A 21765-nucleotide genomic window follows, 5' to 3' on the forward strand; every position below is an offset into this window, starting at 1 on the left:
TTTTCTACTTGTTTTGGGTTGTGCACACTAGATGGACATACTTGTCCACACTTTCAGCAGAAGTTGATAAGAAAACAATGGAAAGCTTCCCACTCACCAGACTCCACTCTGTTGTAGCCGTTGCAACCACTGTACAAGGCTCGAAGAAAAGCACACACGCTTCCATGGTGCAGCAAAACACTTCGAGGCTGTGCTTAGTTTTCAAGGGATAAGTCAAAGTCCAAGAGGAGTTCAGAGTGTGAAAAACACCAACGCACTTCGTGGTTCTTACACATTTAAAAATGTTTAATACATGCTTTATAGTTTTTTTATTGCATTTGATGCGGAAGCCTTTTGTCAACAACATAAACGAGACATTCTGCAAATCCCATGTCTGTTGTAAATTTTATTGGGGGCGAGCTTCACCACTGCGAAAGCTCGGGCCACCGTCGTCGTGACGTGGCATGAGGTGGCATGACGGATCACGTGGACACAGCGGCCATGTCGGCTGCTTTGGAAGTGCTGAAGCAAGCTGAGAATGAAAGTTTAAAGTCCCACCTGCGCTGCGGTTCTGATTAAATGGCGAGGTTTTACTGCCTTGGGTGTCAGCTTGACAACATTTGAAAGTACTATAACAAGTAGTGGCTGCCTTTGGAGGCATGCAGCATGGTAGGCTACTGCTCGGTGCCACAGTGCCGGACGTACGCAACCGAGCCCGGTGTCAGCCTTATTCACATGTAGCCACAGGACAAGCAGCTGTGTGAAGCTTGGCTCGCGAAACTTAGAACCGGCAGACAGCCATCACCTACAACTCGGGTATGCAGCAAGCACAGACAGGAGGAAGATTTCTGCTGTGGCGCTGGGACTGCAACGTTCAGTGAGTAGCAGAACACGCGCACTGACATGCTCGCCCATGCCCGTTGCCCAGCTAATGCCATGACGGTTTGGTCTATGAACTTGTTGATGCTAGATACTGGCAAGTTCATTGGAACAGAAAGGGAGTGGTATAAAAAAAAGGCATGGCATATGGTCATGTTTGTGTTATGAAATAATGCATTGGATTACGAAAAAGAAGCAGAGGGAACTCGCACGTTGAGAAGACCAATAAACATACAGTGCAACGCAACTTGAGAAATAATATTGAAATGTCCGCGAATTTTGAAGACAAAACAAGATTGAATCATTGCAACGGCACACCACAGTTGCCGTAGGCATCGAAGTATCTATAACAAAATTATTTTTGAACAGTTCTGATAGTGTGCACGCAACAATGGTTGCTACTGTACTGTCAAATGCTCATATGCTGTGGCCTATAGCTCACGGCACGTTGCGAAAACACGCTCACAGTGAAAGCAAAACATTGTGCGTGGACATGCATGCAGAGGCGCAGTCGGTTGCTGCGAACCCATCCGATCACTGCATTGAGGCTTCATTCTGTTATGCTCCATTTGGTTATGCAGACAGCCCAATATAAGAACATATTTCAAATAGTTTACTCTCAGCATTTGCCTACCTTTCACACTAGAAGCCGGTTCGGTAGACTCCATCGCGGTGACTGTGCGCAGTGGCGTTCACTGTACGCATTTGTAAAGAGATAGTGTCTGTAAACGATTCTGTGCTTTCAGTTTGCCCAAGATTATTATATTGACAGTAAAAAATTTCTCTTGTTTTGAGAGTACTTACATAAATGTCCAGGAGGGCTGCCGCGTGGTGTTTTTATTGAGTGCTGTAAGCGAAACCTATGAGGAGCGCGCCGCAGTGATTCCTCATACTACGCAAGGAAGGCGCTTGCAACAGATGGCGACTCCGTAAGTCCTCGCTCCCAATAGTGATTTTCTTACAGTTTGGAACATGCTGAAGGAAGTAGGAAATATTCAGTTGAACACCAGGCACGGTGGAGCGCCATACAGGCAGAAAAAATGGGGTTAACGATACAGCTAATTAGACCATTTAGAAAGATTGGATGCGCTTTGTAGATGATCACAAGAAAGAAGACTGGACACGCGCAAACTAACAACTGACCAGTGTGTTCAATGGGGCTGGTTGGTTCATCTTTAGAAAACCTCATCACATGTGCTGGAGCTACTCGCCTGGCTCAAAGAAAGGGCTTCTCCCATTTTCGTCTGCTCACTCCAAACTCGTAAAACGAGGCATCGCTAAGGCATGTTTGTGAGCTGCTCTGAAGTGCTCGTGCGAGCACTTTGTTGAACAGAGCTTTTCAACAGACTAACATCAGCAGGCTACCCGACCAGCGTGTTGTGCAGTGTTGCTGGTGACCTTGTTAAAGAGTTAAAGAACTGATGCATGCTTGTCCCTTCTTTTTTATATAATACGCCTCTCGAAGTTCCCGTGCTTTTTCGTTACTGCACTTGCACAGGATCTTAACCTGGTTGAGCAGAGGCCTGCATTTATGACATGCTTTACAATAGGGAGGCACGTTTCCTAGAATATATGATTAGCTGAGCCATGCCATTAGGTTTTTTCTGATTTTGTGTTTTTTCTCCTCCTACCTGCTGCTGATACCCTGATGTGCCTGCGCTGGCATGAACTGATATTTAAGTGTTTCCCTCGAATAAACCTCAGTTGTTAGTGTGTGCCTGTCCCGTCTTCCTTCTTGTGATTGTCTACAAAGCGCATCCAAGCTTTCCAAATACAATGAACGAACTTGCCCAACAATGCATCCTGCTAATTAGACCATGGCTAGGTGTAATACTGTCATTGCTTATGCAGTTGCCAACGTATCTCACTTCATTGGTGGTGAACACACATTTCTCCTTATTTAGGGTTAGCTCTGCATTCCTTGCCGCTTCCATCGCAGCGCAGAGACCGTCATCATGTTGCCCTTTAGTCACTTCCCAGGCAAAAACATCAACAATATTGACATGGGTTCCTGGTAAAGCTGTTCGAATAGGAAAATTTTCAGTGTGAAGTGAATTTGAATATTAAAAAGTGAGTGCGAATTGAATATTTTTTTTTATATTTTGTGAATCGAATTGAATAATTTTGTAATATTTTGCAAATATTTTCCAAATACTGCCAACTTAAAGTTATAGATAAAAAGTTCTGGGAAACATGACTGGAAAAACATACACAATTTTTCACAAAATGTACTTTCACATAGTTCACAGAAAAAAGAACAGTCCCAGTGTAGCAGTTCTGCTGAATGAATGGTTGTGTGGTGCCAAGAAAACAACTGGCATGTATTCATTAGATCCCAACCAACTTGCCCAGCAAAGGTGTGCCAGTTGTTTTCTCGGCACCACACAAGTTGGCTGGACTGTGTCTGCGCATAAGCCGCATTGACAACAAGTCAGGATGCCAGAAAAAGCACACTAGACAGTACGTGAAATGTGTGACGGGCGTTATATAAGAAATACCGCTAAAATTGGGGAAATCCTACGTTGGACAAACGGGGAGATGTGTTAATGACCGGGCCCGGGAGCATGAATTGTCTGTAGTCAACAAAGGTAATGCGCATTTACCTGCGCATTGCACGGTTTGCCTGGAAGGAACATGCCAGCCACTACTGCGTGAGATAAAGATACTTGGCAGGAGTGGTGATACGTTAGCAAGAGAACTTTTGGAGGCATATCACATAAAAATAAGAGGCACGAGTTGTATTAGTGACACGTCTGTTTTTCTATTTGAAAACGAGTTGCAATTGTTAAAAACATAACTGTAATCGCTCTAGGCAACACTGATGTATGCATGCGCATTTGTTCATTCTCCCTGCCGTGCTGCAAGAATAAAATCAGTTGAAGTTCAGCTCTCAATCTGTTGTTTCGTACTCTTCCTTCCCAAGTCTTTATTTTCCTTTTTTGGCGCAACAATGTATTCATAATTATGCTTGTTGCTGCATGAAATAAACTTGAAAAAGTGGGTTCTGAGAAAATCAGTAAAAAAGAATTGAAACACCTGTAGCACTCATACAAAAAAGAAACATCTAGAATAGCTAAAATTTACGTAACTCGTAGCTTGTCTCCTCCCGATTCTGTCAAATCTTGTCCATGGAGCTCCTCATTTATTATTCTAGGTTTTGACGCAACAAAACCTCATCGGGATGCCTTCATATTGAGCGTATTGCTGGAAAAAGTTCCTCCGTGTAGAGGCCAAGTTATATTGTAACTGCTTTCAACATGTCAAGTTTGTCTTTCTGGACATTAATGAAATGACATGCCGTCAGACAATACAAGCTTGAGAATCGGAGAGTTTTAATAGGTGTCTCGTTGCCCTTTGCCAAGTCGTACTATTGAAGCACTTATTCGAAATATGGGGGCAGCTCATTTGCATAATATAAGAAATACGTATATACACAGGTTATTTTCACAATTTATACACTTCGTCACCACAAAAAGAAATACCAGTTTTCAACTTGCTATGATGTTTTGACAGAGAAAGACATTCAATTTGTTCTGTGAGGCACGCAACAATTGCTGTGGCATATTATTTTATTGCACAACACTGGATACAGTAGCGAACCATCATTAAAACTTGGAAGAAATTAATAGCACAATGCATGTGATCAGGCATATAGCATTTTATTGCACTTTCTTAATTCGTGCCTTTTCTTTAATTGCACAAAAGCTACTGCACTGAAATAATATACTAGTACATACTTAAAAAAGCACAAGTTTATACTACAATAATAATCAATCAATAAAATGTTTATTATAGTGCCCAGCAACAGCTAGAGAGCCTTCGTACTGGTGCAATTAAAGAACAAGATGCGAGACAAGATGTACAGAAAACATGAATGTGGCAGACAAAAAAATGCAAGTTGAGAAATAAATAGGAAAAAACAAACGAGAAAGAGTAAAAGGGAGTTAATAATACATGATTATTTACAGATGCACAAAACACAGGAAATAAACTCTGAAGTATGTCACTACAGGCACAGTTCTTATTATGTGTTTTGGAGTCGAGTCATATATAGCAGTCTTGCAACAAGGCCCGGCAAAGAATGTGGAATGCTGCCTGGTATACTGTTGCGGGACGAACAAATGCATGTGATCAAGAAGCTTTGAGGAATGTATAATGTCATGGACCACCTTATAGAGGAACGAAAGGTCTGATTAAGTCTTGAATGTAGAGGTGCGAGTTGAGGTATATTTGAGAAGGCTCAACTGTTGTCACCAGAATGGGAAAAGTGGTACTTGAAGATAGATATCAATTTATTCTGGACGCGTTCAATAAGGTCAGAATTAGGTCTGCACTACTCAAATATTATTGCGCAACAAGAAAGGCATGGACGTAAGACATACCAAGCGTTGCACACCCTCCTACAGAGGCATACTCTAGTAGTGAAAGCACACAGCAAATACAATTTCAGAAACAAGTGAGTTGAAATCATGGAATATACAGCATGCAGTTCCAGGAGTGTGAAGGGCATGTTGCGTAATTATCTGGGTGAAGAGAAGCTTAGCATTTTGTCGAAGTACACACCAAGATGTTTCATTTTATCTACCCTGGGCTGTGGAGCATCCCATAGGGTGTATGAAAATTGCACATGGTGTGTTTTCCGCATATAACTTAATGTCATAGTATTGAAGCATTTAAGTGTGCCTTATTGTTTCTGCACCAGTTTGAGAGTGAAAAAATGTCTTTTTGGAGGTCGATGCAGTGGTGAACGCTGTTCACAGTCTCAAATAGTTTTAAGTTGTCGGCACACAAAGTCATGCTGTTCATTTATTAAAATTTTCTTAGCACTAACAGAAAGCAAAGGATCCAATACCGATTCAAACACTTTGGACGCACTGCAGAGGATAGATATAGGCTGGCAGTTAGGAACTGCACAGCTAGCACCTAATTTGTACACGAGCAATGTCCATGCTACCTTCCAAGTGCTAGAAAACCTACTAGGCTTTAGGGAACTATTGAAGGTGCTTGTAAGAACAGGGAACAAGTATGCTTCCATACTTCTTAACCCTTTCAGACGCCATTTTATCCTGTTGATTGAAAACTTGCTTTCACCGCATCTCTTGCATCTGCAGAATCATACAAAGTGTACAGCTGCAGAAAAGATTAAGAATTTTCAATTGTCTAGCGAGTTTTGTCCAGTTTACAAAATTTCAACTCCATCCAAAAACTGACACAGGAACATCAAATATGAGAACATATACTATTTCGTGTTTTGAAGAGCTTGAAAAGCACTTATCCAGCCATTTGAAAATTATTCCTGGTGCATGGCATTGTGAAAAACAATGAAAGAAGTGAGCCCACTACATACAACATACTGACGCAGTGTAAAAACACCCAGCCATCTACATTCCCACTCATTTTGCTAAAACATTCTCCATATTATTCAAAATTGCAGCACAGTTCTAATAGTAAGTGTTTTTCAAAATGCATGGAACACATTTTGAATATCATTACTTTCAGTAGTGCTTTTGCTTTTGATGCATTATCCTGTTATGGCCAGTTGTGTAGACAGTGTCTCACAGGGTTAAGCACTGCAGAGGAAATACCATCAGCACCACAAGAAAGGGAAGGTTTAAGGTGCTTCATACACTTGAAAACAAGGTTGTCATTGACTGATAGCTTACACACCGTGCCAGACTGAGAAACAAGGTTACTTGAAGCATATTTCACACCATATAGCGAACAGAAATGTTCTGCAAAGGCATCAGCAGTGTTCTAGACATCACAATTCTTATCGAGAAGACACACGTCTTTGGCGCTCTTTTTAGAAAAGTGAGAGCGCCGAAGCTCCTGAAATATTTTGAATTATGTGTCATACTGCAACACAATCAATGTGGTCGTAGTGATAATTCCAATAATAATAATAATAATAATAATAATAATAATAATAATAATAATAATAATAATAATAATAATCTTATGGTAACATGGCACTCTGGACTAAAAAAGGTTGATGCCTGCACGCTACAGCGTCAGATAGCTAGCCATCTAGAGCAGGAATTTGCAAGGTGCAGAAGACACCCCCTTCCATTCCGCGTGTACACACACACACACACACCTACACACACACTTGCTAAATCACACAGCACAGCACACAGTCGACGGATGCACAACACAGGAGTGTCAATTCAGTCCGGTTGCAAGGAAGGGGAAGCCAAATGGCTAGGGGGTGGAGTGAAAGCTCTGTCTGCTAGATATAATCACAGAGTTGTGATGTCGGGCCATGCAGGTGCGATGGGATGCAGGCTTTGCTGACCACTTCTTCAGACGAACTGAAGAAGAAACATGAATGCTGTCCAGAGAGCCATCAAGCATCCTGCAGAATAGATAGACTAGTGCAGTGTTGCACTGGTATTGCAGGTTGTGCCACTTGAGGGCTTTGAGGCAATCCTCGTAGGCTGGCATGAGCTTACGACAACCAAAAAGACAGGAGTAGAGGTTGCTTGTTGCCTGGCACTGAACAAGCTCAAATTTGTCAGCGATGTGTGTTTGGTACAGGGGCTATACTGATGAGCAGTACTGAAGTCAGGGCAGAATGATACAAGTGCAGTGTGCTCGGAAAACCTCAGGTCATCAGGGATGGGAGACACGGGACACAAACCCAAGAATGGGCCGATACTTAGATACAGTGCTGGGGACATATGCGGAAAAGTTGAGAGAAGAGCTGAATGTTACACCCAGAATGGAAACGGCCCGAACTGTTTTTACAGAGGTTCCTCCGAGGAAGTAGGTTGGACACGCAGCAGTTTTCGAAAGCACGCTACAGACGAGAGCGAATATAGTGACCGGATACGCCAGGAGAGTTGGACTAAGGTGCTCGCCACAAAAATCTGAACTCCTAGTTATCAGACACAGACCTAAGAAAAATTATCCCCCGGCACAATTGGATGTTAGGGTTGATGGTACAAAAGTTCCAGAAGTACAAACCTTGAGAATCCTGGGAATGCACATTCAAAACAATGGGAAAAACACAACTACACTAAACAAACTAGTCGCATGCGTTGGACAAACCAACAGGCTCATAAGACGAATAGCTAACAAACACCAGGGAATGAAAGAAACAGATTTGAGGAAGCTAGTGCAGGCTTTCGCGCTCAGCCGTATATTATATTCTCTCCCCTATCTCAAACTTCAGCCAGCGGAAAAGAACAAGGTTGAATGCCTCATAAGACAATCATACAAAGCCCTTCATCTCCCTAAGTATACATCAACAGAAAGGCTGCTAATGTTAGGCATACACAACACACTTCCCGATCTAGTTGAGGCGTACAGAATCGCACAGTACGACAGGCTAGCAAAAACACCCACAGGAAGACACATTCTAAGGACCTTGGATATCAGGCAAGAATGCATAGGGATGGATGCCGTGCAAATGCCTAGAGACATACACAAGTATCTGAGAATAGATCCAATCCCAAAAAGCATGCATCCCGAACACCACGCAGAAAGGAGGAAGGCGAGAGCCAAAGCCCTCCACAGGCAATATTCAAACCATAAGGAGGCAGTCTGTACGGATGTTGCAGAGCTCTGTGATCACGATGCCTTTTCGATAGGCGTCGTTGGCATGGACCTAAAACCAATCTCAGCCGCCTCTGTGCAGAGCAAAAAGGCATATGAGGTGGAGGAAGCGGCCATCACCCTAGCCATTATAAGCACTGAAGCCAACACAATTTTTAGCGACTCGAAGACAGCCATTCGAAACTTTGCAAAAGGGAGGGTCCACAAACCCGCCAAAGAAATCCTAAAACCGCAAAATTTAAATGCCAGACCCATTAGAATCATATGGGTTCCGGCCCACACGTCGCATCCTGGGAACGAGGCGGCCCACAACTTAGCATGAGGTTTCGTCAACTGGGCAGTGGACGAGCTGGTCCTGAGGTCGGCCAGAGAAACCTTGACCACCTACCACGAGATAATATTATATTACAGAAACAACAGAAGGACGCTCCCGCCACCGGACAAAAGCCTTAATAAACATCAACAAGTGGTCTGGCGGAAGCTATAAGCTAACACCTTCCCCAACCCCTATATACTCCAAGGCCTACCCAGGAGTCTACACCCCCGAATGTAAGCTCTGCAGGGTCACAAAGGCAGATTTAAAACACATTTTATTCGACTGCGACAATGTAAAACCGAAAAGAGAATGGCAACTCTCTAACGAGAAAGAGTAGGAGGATGCAGTGTCCAGCTCGGACCCTGCGGTTCAACTGCAGGCCATCAGCTGGGCTTTCGAAGTTGCCGGCAGACAGGGCCTCACGACCATAACAGGTGGTACTAAAGGAACTGATCGGACGGCCACCTCACGCACTCTGGAAGCCCATTAAAGTCAACCAAATCCTTTCTGTTGATGAAATAAAGTTGTTACCACCACCACCTGTTATTGTAAGCCCAGTCGTTCACCTTAATGCAATGTATTTATTTCAATCACATACGCTGTGCATTGGCATATAGTGGTTGTTGCGGAAGTATTAGCTTGTTAATCAAACACATTCTGCGCAGATGCTTTAGTAACTTGGTTTTGAGTAGATCTTTGACTACAATTTATAGTATCGCAGCAAGAAACATTTTAGTAGAAACGGAAGGGGTTTGAGCAGTTTAAGCATACTGACTGCACAAAGCACTGATGGCACCTTTTCACCTTCCCCACAATGCACTCGCACCATCTACACTTTCCATAAACAAAAAGTGAGATAAAAAATCAATTACAGTTTCATTGACTCAGTACTTGCTGCTTCTGAAGCAGGCATCGAAGCAATCCTGGTATACGCTGCTACCTGCATGGGTCTTGCATGATGCAAGTCCTTCTATGCACTGCACACGTTGCAAACATCATTTGTTTTTGCGTTGCTCAAGTATAAGGATACACTGACTCAAACATGACTGCGCTGTCACACACGCTTCAGTGCGTCAGTGTTCTTGAGTGCTGCATGAGCGATTTATCTGCAACTAGCCCAAAAGACGGATGTACTTGAAAGAAGTGAGTGAAGGAGCACAGTGAACTTGTGCTGAACTGGATTCACATGCCGAATAGAAGAGCGCAGTGTCAGCTGAAACAGGCGGCACGGCTGATAATGTAAGTACTTCCCATAGTTCGGTTACTAGTGTCTTTCACTTTCGGAAGTTATCTTTGCCACTGGAAAGAGCGCAGAGCTTGCCCGTTAAACTTGAGTCACCCGACACCACACGAAACACACCGCGGTTGACCACCCCAAGTTCCACACGGTTCATTCACCACATCACACATCACACGACGTCAGGAGTCCCATATTTTAAATCACTGCAGCACCAAACGGACCTGAAAATTCATTTCCTTCGACAGAGTTTCTCAGCTGGGTTCGTTCATTCGCCAATTACGAACTCGACGGATGCGCTGGGCCTACGCGTAACGTAAACAACATTGGCGATGAGTGAGTGCTGATTGTCCAGACTTCGGAGCTCGTAAGCATGTCTCCATTCGTTCTGAGCACAACAAAATACACATACAACAAGCACAGATGTTGCGGCAATCGTGATTCGGTTGGCTGTTCTAGCAGATGATCGTACCGAGCTCGGCGGAACCCAGCGGGCAGGTTGGATTAGTCGTCGTCATTCGAAGTCTCTTCAAATCCACGTCGCGCTGCCACAACCCACGGTCGTCGGTCGGTCGGTCGTGTCGTTGTCAGCCTACTATTACAACACTGTCTTTCAGGAACACTGTCGCGTGCGTCATGCGTCCAAAGAACTCGGACGATCGTTGGTGCCGGCACCTTCGCATGGGCGGCCATCATAGGCATAGCAGCTGGAGGATTCGCACCCTCTGATTGGTTGACGCTTGCGACGTGTCACAGCCTCTCATTGGTGCACGCCGGTGCAGCGTCGCCTCGCGTCGGCAAACTTCTAGCATCGGCAGTAGACGTAATCGCTGCGTGTCGTCACACTTCACCATGTTCCCGACCGATGCTTTTGACGCTTCGGCGTGTGCCGAAGCTTTCCGACGCATGCCAGTGGTGGGGCATAATGCGCACAGGCGTGAAGACGAAAGTACGTCGTGTGACGTCGAGCGCTCGAAGAGCCAACCCACATAGTGAAAGTTGAGAAAACGAAAGCACGGTTGCGCAGCATTTCACGCGAGGCTCTTTAGCACGAGCGTGCACAGACATTGGTGTTCGCATGTTACTCCGGCTACTCTGTTCGCCCAATGCTTCGCTCCGAACTCTTATGCCCCAACCACTGGCATGCGTCGGAAAGCTTCGGCACGTGCTGAAGCGTCAAAAGCGTCAAAAGTGTTGGTCGGGAACACGACGAAGCATGATGACGCGCAGCGATTATGTCTTCTGCCGATGCTAGAAGTTTGCTGACGCTGCTCCGGCGTGCACCAATGAGAGGCTGCGACGGGTCGCAGGCATCAACCAATCTGAGGCTGCGGAGCCTCCGGCTGCTATGCCTATGATGGACGCACGACGCGCACGACAGTGTTCCTGAAAGACAGTGTTGTAATAGTAGGCTGACAATGACACGACCGACCGACCGACCGACGATCGTGGATTGTGGCAGCGCGACGTGGATCCGAAGCGACTTCGAACGACGCCGACTAATCCAACCTGCCCACTGGGTTCCCGGCGGAACCCAGTGGGCAGGTTGTATGTGTATTTTGTTGTGCTGAAAATGAATGGAGACATGTTTACGAGCTCCGAAGTTTGGACAATCAGCACTCGCCTATCGCCGATGTTGTTTACGTTATGCGTAGGCCTAGCGCGTCCATCGAGTTCGTAACTGGCGAGTGAACGAACCCAGCTGAGAAACTCTGTCGAAGAAAATGAATTTTCAGGTCCGTTTGGTGCTGCAGTGATTTAAAATATGGCACTCCTGACGTCGTGTGATGTGTGATGTGGTGAATGAACCGTGTGGAAGTTGGGTTGGTCAACCGCGGCATGTTTCGTGTGGTGTCGGGTGACTCAAGTTTAATGGGCAAGCCCTGCACTGTTTCCAGTGGTAAAGATAACTTCCAAAAGCGAAAGACACTAGTAGCCGAGCTATGGGAAGTACTTACATAATCAGCCGTGCCACCTGTTTCAGCTGACACTGCGCTCTTCTATTCGGCATGTGAATCCAGTTCAGTACAAGTTCACTGTACTCATTCACTCACTTCTTTCAAGTGCATCCGTCTTTTGGGCTAGTTGGGGATAAACTGCTCGTGTAGCAATCAAGAACACCGACCCACTGAAGCATACGTGAAAACGCAGTCATGTTTGAGTCAGTGTGTCCTTATACTTGAGCACTGCAAAAAGAAATTATCTGTTTGCAACGTGTGCCCTATGTGCAGTGCATAGCAGGACCTGCTTCATGCAAGACCTACGCATGTAGCAGCGTATACCACGATTGCTTCGATGCCCCTTCAGAAGCAGCAAGTACTGAGTCAATGAAACTGTAATTGATTTTTTATCTCACTTTTTGTTTATGGAAAGTGTTGATGGTGTGAGTGCATTGTGGGGAAGGTGAAAAGGTGTCATCAGTGTTTTGTGCAGTCGGTGTGCTTAAACTGCTGGAATCCCTTCAGCTTCTACTAAAGTGTTTCTTGCTACGATACTAAAATTGTAGTCAGGACAAAGATCTACTCAAAACCAAGTTACTAATGCATCTGTGCAGAATGTGTTTGATTAACAAGGTAATACTTTCACAACAACATTATGACGATGCACAGCATATGTGCTTACAATAAGTACATTCCGTAAAGGTGAAAGACTGGGCCTACAATATCAAACTATGTTGTAGCACCATAAAAAGTGCTGCCATGCGTATCAGCCACAACGAAACTGCTGCACGTCCAACCTTCTTCCTTGGAGGCACCTCTATAAAGACTGTTTGGGCCCTTCCCATTCTGGGTGTAACATTTAGCTCTTCTCTCAACTTTTCCGCATATGTCACCAGTACTGTATGCAAGCACCGGCCCATTCTTGGGTTTGTGTCTCGTGTCTCCCTTCCCTGATGACCTAAGGTTTTCCGAGCACTGTTCACTTCTATCATTCTGTCACGACATGAGTACTGCTCATCAGTATAGTTCCCGTACCAAACTCGCGACGCTAACAAGCTTAAGCTTGTTCAGCGCCGGACAATACGCACCCTTTACTCCCGTCGTTTCGGTTGTCGCAAGCTCATGCCACCCTACGAGGACTGCCTCAAACCTCTCAAGTAGCACATTCTGCAATACCAGCGCAACATTGCACTAGTCTATACTGCAGGGTGCTTGAGAACTCTCTGGACAGCACTAATCTTTCTTCAGTTCGTCTGAACAGGTGGTCAGCACAGCCTGAGCCCTCATCGCACCTCTATGGCCCGACACCACAACTCTATGATTATATCTGGCATACAGAGCTTTCTCTCCACCCCCCTGGCCATTTGGATTCTCCTTCCTTGGAACCAGACTGAATTGGCACTCCTGTGTGTTGTGCACCTGTCGAATGTGTGTGTGCGTGCCGTACTGTGTTATTGAGCAAGTGTGTGTGCATGTGGAGGGGAAGGAAGTGTGTTCTGCATCCTGCAAATTCCTGCGCTAGATGGCTGGTTATCGATGCTCTAACATATAGGCATCAGCCTTTTTTTTAGTCTAGAATGCCAAGTTACCACTAAGATAATAATAATAATAATAATAATAATAATAATAATAATAATATTGTTATTGTTATTAGAATCATCACTACGACCACACTGATTGTGTTGAAGCAGGCGTGACACATAATTCAAAATATTTCTTGAGCTTTGTGGGCTCTCACTCTTCTAAAAAGAGTGCCAAAGATGTACGTCTTCTTCATGAAAATAGTGGTGTCCTTGAACACTGCTGATGCCTTTGCAGAACATTTCTGTTTGCTATATGGTGTGAAATATGCTTCAAGTAACCTTCCTTCTCAGTCTGGCACAGTGTACGCTATCAGTCAATGAAAACCTTGTTTCCAAGTATATGAAGTGCCTTAAACTTTCCCTTTCTTGTGGTGTTGATGGTATTTCCTCTGCAGAGCTTAAGACATATGGAAGCATACTTGTTCCCTGTTCTCACAAGCATCTTCAATAGTTCCCTAAAGTCTAGTACCTTTTCTAGCACTCGAAAAATAGCATGGACATTGCCCATGCACAAATCAGGTGCTAGATGTGCAGTTACTAACTGCCAACCTTATCTATCCTCTGCAGTGCGTCAGGTGTTTGAAACGATATTGGATTCTTCGCTTTCTGTTGGGGTGCAATGAGAAAATCCAATTCTGACCTCATTGAACGCATCCAGAATAAATTATCTGTCTTAAAGCACCACTTTTGCCATTCTGGCGGCCACAGTTGAGCCTTCTCAAATATACTTCAACTCACACCTCTAGGTTCAAGACTTAGTTAACCACACCTTTTGTTCCTGTATAAGGTGGTCCATAACATTATACATTCCCTAAAATTCTTGATCAGATGCATTTGTTCGTGCCGCAACAGTATACCAGGTAGCATTCCACATTCGTTGCCTGGCCTTGTTGCAAGATTGTGCTATATAAGACTCGACTCCAAAACATACTTCAGAGTTCATTTCCTGTGTTTTGTGTATCTCTAGATAATCATGTAAGATTTAACTCCCTTTTACTTTTCCTCGTTTCCTTTTTTCCCTATTTGTTTCTCTATTTTGCATTTTTTTGTCTACTACATTCATGTTTTCTGTACATTTTGTCTCGCGTAGTGCTCGTTAAGTGCACCAGTACAAAGGCTCTCTAGTTGTTCCTGGGCACTGCAATAAAAATTTGAATGATTGATTATTATTGTAGTATAAAATCATGCTTTTTAAGTATGTACTAGTATACTATTTCAGTGCAGTAGCTTTTGAGCAATTAAAAAAAGGGCATGAATTAAGAAAGTGCAATAATAATATACTATGTGCCTGATCATATGCATTGTGCTATTAATTTCTTCTGAGTTTTAGTAATGGCTGGCTACTGTATGCAGTGTTGTGCAATAAAATAATATGCCACAGCAATTATTGCGTGCCTCGCAGGACAAATTGAATATATCTTTCTCAGTCAAAACACCATAGCAGGCTGAAAACAATAAACTGCAATTTTTTTTTTGTGGTGATGAAGTGTATAAATTGGGGAAAATAACCTGTTTATATATTTCTGATATTATGCAAAGGAGCTGCTCCAATACGTTCGAATAAGTGCCTCAATAGTACGACTTGGCAAAGGGCAACGAAGGAACCCTATTAAAACCCTCCAATTCTCAAGCTTGTATTATCTGACGATATGTCATTTCATTAATGCAAAGAAAGACAAACTTGACTTGTCGAAACCAGTTACAATAGAACATGGCCCTTACACTGTGAAAATGTTTTGTAACAATACACTCAATGTGAAGGCCTCCGGATGCGGTGTTGATGCATCAAAACAACCTAGAATAATAGAGGTGCTCCATGGGCTAGATGTGACAGAATCAAGAATCGGGGAGAGACAAGCTACGAATTACACACATTTTAGCTAGTCTAGTTTTCTTTTTTTTGTGAGTGCTACAGGTGTTTCGATTCCTTTTTGCTGATTTTCTCAGAACCCACCTTTTCACGTTTCTTTCATGCACCAATAAGCATAATTATATTGACGCGGATGTTTTATCTGTATCCAGTTACCGTATTTCACCGGCTAAAAGATGTTAAACGTTATCGCTCGGTGCAGGATGTGCCTGAACGTATCGGAAGTTTCGCGAATGTTATCGATGGTTCTGTCTATTGTCGACGAACCTGGTTAATCTGGTTGCATACGCGACACGAATCGTGTAGTAGTTTCTGGAAGGTGCGCGGGCACCAGCGAATAGGCTGTAACTTTCGACGACTGATGTATGGAAACCGACGCGCTTGACCCGCAGATGAGATTTTCGACGATTGCCGACATTGCTCGCCGCTATCGTTGCGAGTGAGCCGGCACTATTTATTTATCGTCACTACTACGTGGCAATATTTCCAACACAGATTTTTTCAATGATAATTTGCACGCCTAATTCTTGCATAGCTGTGCAATAAGCTACCAAAAAATGAAATTGTACAATAGTTTTTGATATGATATGGCATCGTCGTGCAGGTGTTTGCAAAGCGATCTTGCAGACAGACGACGCGCGAGCGCTGATGTCGATATTTTGTGCACTATTGTTACATCAAAAATAAAAACAAATTGTTTCGACAGGCGTATATTCATTATTCAAACATGTTTTTTATATCTAAAAGCGCATACAGATAACTTATTGTTTCAAGCTTAGTTTACCGCAGGCTGTTTTAGGCCGGACTTTGACGTATAAAGACAGAATAGTCCAGCAACAGTGCGCCGCAGCCAAGGAGCGAGCTTCGGCGCGCGTCAGAGCTTCTGTCCAGTGGTTGCGTGTCCTCTTCCTCCGACCAACGCGAAGCGAAGCGTTTACTTGTCGGCGCGCGCCGAAGCTTGCCGACGTGTGCCAGTGGTTGGGGCATGGCTAACGCGCATAGGCCTGAAGACGGAAGTACGTCGCGTGACCGCGTGCACTTGAAGAGGCAATCCGCACAGTCAAAGTCGAGAAAACGAAAGCACGATGGCAGATCGTTTCGCGCGAGGCTCTGTAGCACTTGCACGCACAAAGGCGGTCGCGCTGAACTCTGGTTACTCTTGAAAGAGCGTAGGTTTGGGCATGTTGGTATTCCATAACTTTTAGGTTTTTAGCGCACAAAAAGGGACGAGAGACAGAGGTACGACGCGGACTAACCGACGAGAGACAGGTATGACGTGGACACACCGCTATGTGTCTGCGTCGTACCTCTGTCTCTTGTCCCTTTTTGTGCGCTAAAAACCTAAAAGTTCTGGTTACTCTGTTCTCACGACTCTTCCCGGGGCTCTTGGGCTAGCGCGCACAGGCGTGAAGACGAAAGTATGTCGCGTGATGGCGTGCACTCGTTGAGCTAACCTGCACAGTCAGAGGCGAGAAAACGAAAGTACGTTCGCATAACATTTTTGCGGGAGACTTCGTGAAGCTAGCGCGCACAGCCAAAGGCGCGAAGACCAAAGTATGTCGCGTGACGTCGTGCACTCGAAGAGCCAACCCACAGAGTCAAAGTCGAGAACACGAAAGCGCGATGGCACAGCGTTTCACGTGAGGGTCTGCATTACTAGCGCGCACAGACATTGGCGTTCGCGCAGAACTCCGGCTATTCCGTTCGCACAACACTTCGCTCGGAACTCTTAGGGCTAACACGCATAGGCCTGAAGACGAAAGTACGTCACGTGACGTCGTGCACTCGAAGAGCCAACCCACACAGTCAACGTTGAGAAAAGGAAAGCACGATGACAGCGTTTCGCGCGAGGCTCTGTGGCACTAGCGCGCACAGACATAGGCGTTCGCTCGGAACTCCGGCTTGTCTGTTCGCACAATGCTTCGCGAGGGACTTTTATGGCTAACCCGGACAGGCGTGAAGACCAAAGTGCGTCGCGTGATGGCGTGCACTGGTTGAGCTAATCCGCACAGTCAGAGTAGAGAAAACGTAAGTATGTTCGCATAACGTTTTTGCGCGACTTCATGAAGCTAGCGCGCACAGCCAAAGGCGTGAAGACGAAAGTACGTCGCGTGACGGCGTGCACTCGTAGAGCCAACCCGCACAGTCAAAGTCGAGAAAAGGAAAGCACGATGGCACAGCGTTTCGCGAGAGGCTCTGTAGCTCTAGTGCACACAGACATAGGCGTTCGTGCAGAGCTCCATCTACTCCTCTGCACAACGCTTCGCGAAGGACTCCTAGGGCTAACGTGCACAGGCGTGAAGACGAAAGTATGTCGCGTTACGCCGTGCACTCGTAGAGCCAACCTGCACAGTCAAATTCTACAAAACAAAAGCACGATGTCAGCGTTTCGTGCGAGCCCTAGCGCGCACATTCATAGGCTTTCGCGCGGTATTCCAGCTACCCCGTTCACACAGCGCTTCGCGAAGGACTCCTAGGGCTAACGCATGCAGGCATGAATACGAAAGTATGTCGCCTGACGGCGTGCACTCGTAGAGCCAACACGCACTGTCAAAGTCGAGAAAACGAAAGCACGATGGCACACCGTTTCGCGCAAGGCTCTGTATAGCACTAGCTCGCACAGACATAGGCGTTCGTGCGTTACCCCGGCGACTCCGTTCGCACAATGCTTATCGTGGGACTCTTAGGCCTAGCGCGCACAGGCGTGAAGACGGAAGTACGTGGCGTAACGGCGTGCACTCGTAGAACCAACCCGCATAGCCAAAGTCGAGAAAACGAAAGCACAATGGCACAGGGTTTAGCGCGAGGCTCTGTAGCACTAGCGCCCACATTCGTAGGCGTTCGGCTGAAATTCTGGCTACTCTGTTTGCACAACGCTTCGCGCGGGACTCTTAGGGCTAACGCAAACAGGCCTTAAGACCAAAGTACGTCGCCTGACTCCGTGTACTCGTAGAGCCAACCCGCACAGTCATAGTTGAGAAAACGAAAGCCCGATGGCACAGCGTTTTGTGCGAGGCTCTACTGCGCGCACAGATAAAGGCGTTGGCGCGGGACTCTAAAGGCTAACACGCACAGGCGTGAAGACAAACGTACGTCGCGTGACGGTGTGCACTCGTTGAGCTAGCCGGCACAGTCGATAGCATGCTGGAAAAGCCGGACTCGTCGACAGATGAGAACTACCGCCACCTGTAGTAAACAATGGTAAGTAGGTGAGGCTCGGCACAACCGAGCTTGAGGGGCTCGGTGCTAAGTGTGTGTAAAGTCGCGGCCAGAAAGGCCGAACTGCTGCTGTGATAAATGATCGCCCATTTCGCTTTGGCATGCTCTGGCGGCATTGCATTCTTTCATAGCTTGCCACCGTGTCTACACCACAGCCGCCGTGTCGCGTTCTTCGTGGCAAATGCGGCATGCGGTTCTTTCTCGTTTCCAGCGCTGTGTCAGAAAGGCTTTCGTTCGTCTGCGTTGTATGCATAGGCACTGCTTAGTTGCTGCTAATGACAAAATTAGGCAATTACCAGCCCCGCAGCTCTGCCACAATTACTTTGAGGGTATACATTAGGCATTTATAGTAAATTTAGCCCAGGTGAAATTATGTTGCAATTGGCCTTTAAATTCATCACCTAAATGAAGTTGCTCTCACTGCACATCTTTTATAACTTTTGTTAGTTCTTTAGCCATCCTTCTCCTCTCCTTCACTACAAATTTTTAGACACTGAAGAAGATTATTAACATACTTTGGCACACTCTAGGCAGCAGTAACAAACTCAAAGTCAGTAACTCAAGCAAAGTTTGGTCTGATGGCGTACTCCTTTAGCCAACAAGGGCGAGTCGACGCTCCTTCAGGCACGTGTGGCTCAGCTTGCCCTGGCGGTGGGTGCTACATAGTGCAGTCATTTTAGAGGGAATATGCAGCAGAGGGGAGAAACGCACTAATAGCTGCTTGCCGCTGCTGCCAAGTGAGGCCGTTGGCGTGTCACAGCTCCTTTTGTGGCCAGTAGTTCATGACGTTAGAGCCTGCGCTGCAGATAATCGTAGCTGCTGATGGCATACCCCTTTAGCCGGCAAGGGCAAGTTGACGCTCTTTCAGCGCTCAGTTGGAACTGGTGCTGGGTGCTGCATAGTTCAGTCAGCTTACAGGAAATCTGCAGCAGAGTGGCAGAAAGTAGCTGCTTGTGGTAAGTTGCTGTTACTTCCAAGGTTACTGTAATGCGTTGTGTACATTTTTACACATCTGGCCTTTGAAACCACTGCCATCTACGTGTGCCCTCAGGACCATGGTTTGGGATTGCTTTTCACCTGGCGGACTCCCAATTGATAATAGAAGTAAACGAATGATTGATTGACCCACTGCCCTAAGGCAAAGAGGACATCGAGACCGCCCTGGGAAAAGTGTGTGCCAGTGACTGGAAAGCATTGAGCAGACCCGGAACTCCGCAGTTTTGTGCAGTACTTGAAGGGCAATACCGACGTCCTTAGGGCATTCAATCGTGTGTTGTCTTCATTTTTTTCCAAAGCGATGTCTTCTTAGAGAACTTCTCCTAGTCTGTGCCAATTACTTTCTCATTATGCCTTCAACATGATGGACAAAGGTACTGTTTCACCAGTCTTGATTATGGAACGGCAGGACAGTTCGGGTTTTCCCGTATGTTTGTGAAAATTAGGACCATCTCCGAACTGACCAAGTACATTAACGATTGCTGGACCCGAGGATGCATCCCCGACCTGTGGAAAAAATGGTGCTCATCCCCAAACCAGGGAAACCCCCAGATCTGGCCAACCTTCGACCAATATCCCTTGCGTCGTGCGTCGGCAAGTTGATGGAGCACGCCTTCCTCACCCGGATCAACGCACACTTGGACGACGTGGAAGCGTATCCAGACACCATGCTCGGGTTTCGAGCTCATCTCTCCACGCAGGATGCAATGTTGCAAATCAAGCACCAGATACTCGACAACAAGAGAAGAGGTACCAGGGCCACTCTAGGATTAGACCTCAAGAAAGCCTTCAACAACGCAGCTCACGTAGCCATACTAAGCAGCATTGCCGCACTCAATCTAGGAAACCGAGCGTACAGCTATGTTCAGGATTTCCTCACAAACAGGAAAGTCTCCTTAACGCTGGGCAAACTCGCATCCGAAGACAGGAACATAGGCAGCGTCGGCACCCCGCAAGGCTCGGTCATCTCGCCGATGCTCTTTAATCTCATTGTGATCGCCCTCCCCGAGCGCCTCAATGCCATCGAGGGAGTGCATCACACAATATACGCGGACGACATTACGATCTGGGTGTCCGAGGGAAGTGACGGAGAAATCGAACAGCGATTACAGACCGCGGTCGAGGTGGGGGAAGAGTACCTCGTCGGAACCGGTCTCGTCTGCTCGCCAGAAAAATCGGAACTCCTCCTTTACTGCCCGACGCTTAGGGGAAGATCCCCCAAGGCTTACACCCAGCATGCTGCATACGAAGAAATTTGCATACGCACCAAAGACGGACAAGAAATACCCAGGGTGAAGCAGATTAAGGTGCTCGGACTCGTCATAGAATCGAACGGCAACAACGGAGAAATGGTCAGGCATTTGGAGACTAAGATCACGAGCACGATGAGGCTCATCAGAAGAATCACCAGCAGACATCAGTGTATGAGGGAAGCGAACGTCGTCAGACTCATACACTCCTTTGTTATTAGCCACATTACCTATGTGGCCGCCTACCACAACTGGTATGCGGCCATATATGCCAAACTGAACACCCTCATTAGAAGAGCACACAAGATGGCCCTGGGCCTTCCAGACAGCACCAGCACGGAACTTATGCTACAGCTGGGCGTCCACAACACGCTTGAAGAGTTAATTGAGGCACACAAAATCTTGCAACTCGAGAGACTAGCGAAGACACGAACGGGCAGGAGCATCCTCGACAAACTCGGGATAAGTTATCACAAGCAGCACGGCGACAAGACATCCCTTCCAAGCGCGATCAGGGAATAGCTGCAGGTGGCTAATATACCCAAGAACATGAGCCCCGAATTCAATCAGGGTCGAAGAGAGAGTAGAGCCAAGGCTTTACTCCAAGCCTTCGGTAGGGACAAGGAAGCGCTGTACGTTGACGCTGCAGAATACGAGGATCGACGTGCTTTTGCAGTGGCCATCCTCAATACCGACAAACAATTGGTCAGTTCTTGTAGCATACGTGTAAAAAACCCCGAGGTAGCGGAAGAGGTGGTGATAGCCCTAGCCATCGTTAACCCCAGTTGCAGATACGTACTCAGTGACTCGCAGACGGCGGTCAGAAACTATGCACAAGGCAGAGTTTCGCTGAAGGCTGAGGCTATACTCAAAGCCAACGCGAACTATGTCACCTCCGAGGAGACGGAAGAATGACACATTATATGGTTCCCGGCTCAC

At 46.0% G+C, this 21765-nt stretch overlaps 1 protein-coding gene across 3 annotated transcripts in view; it reads left to right on the forward strand.

Annotated features, from left to right (window-relative positions):
* LOC126535554 (tRNA:m(4)X modification enzyme TRM13 homolog) overlaps nt 1–21765 on the forward strand; it is a 396219-nt gene that overhangs the window by 54238 nt on the left and 320216 nt on the right. The gene's annotated exons all lie outside the window — the stretch shown is intronic.

The sequence above is a fragment of the Dermacentor andersoni genome, chromosome 7 (genome assembly GCF_023375885.2).
Source record: "Dermacentor andersoni chromosome 7, qqDerAnde1_hic_scaffold, whole genome shotgun sequence".
In the NCBI taxonomy this organism is placed as follows: Eukaryota; Metazoa; Arthropoda; class Arachnida; order Ixodida; family Ixodidae; genus Dermacentor; species Dermacentor andersoni.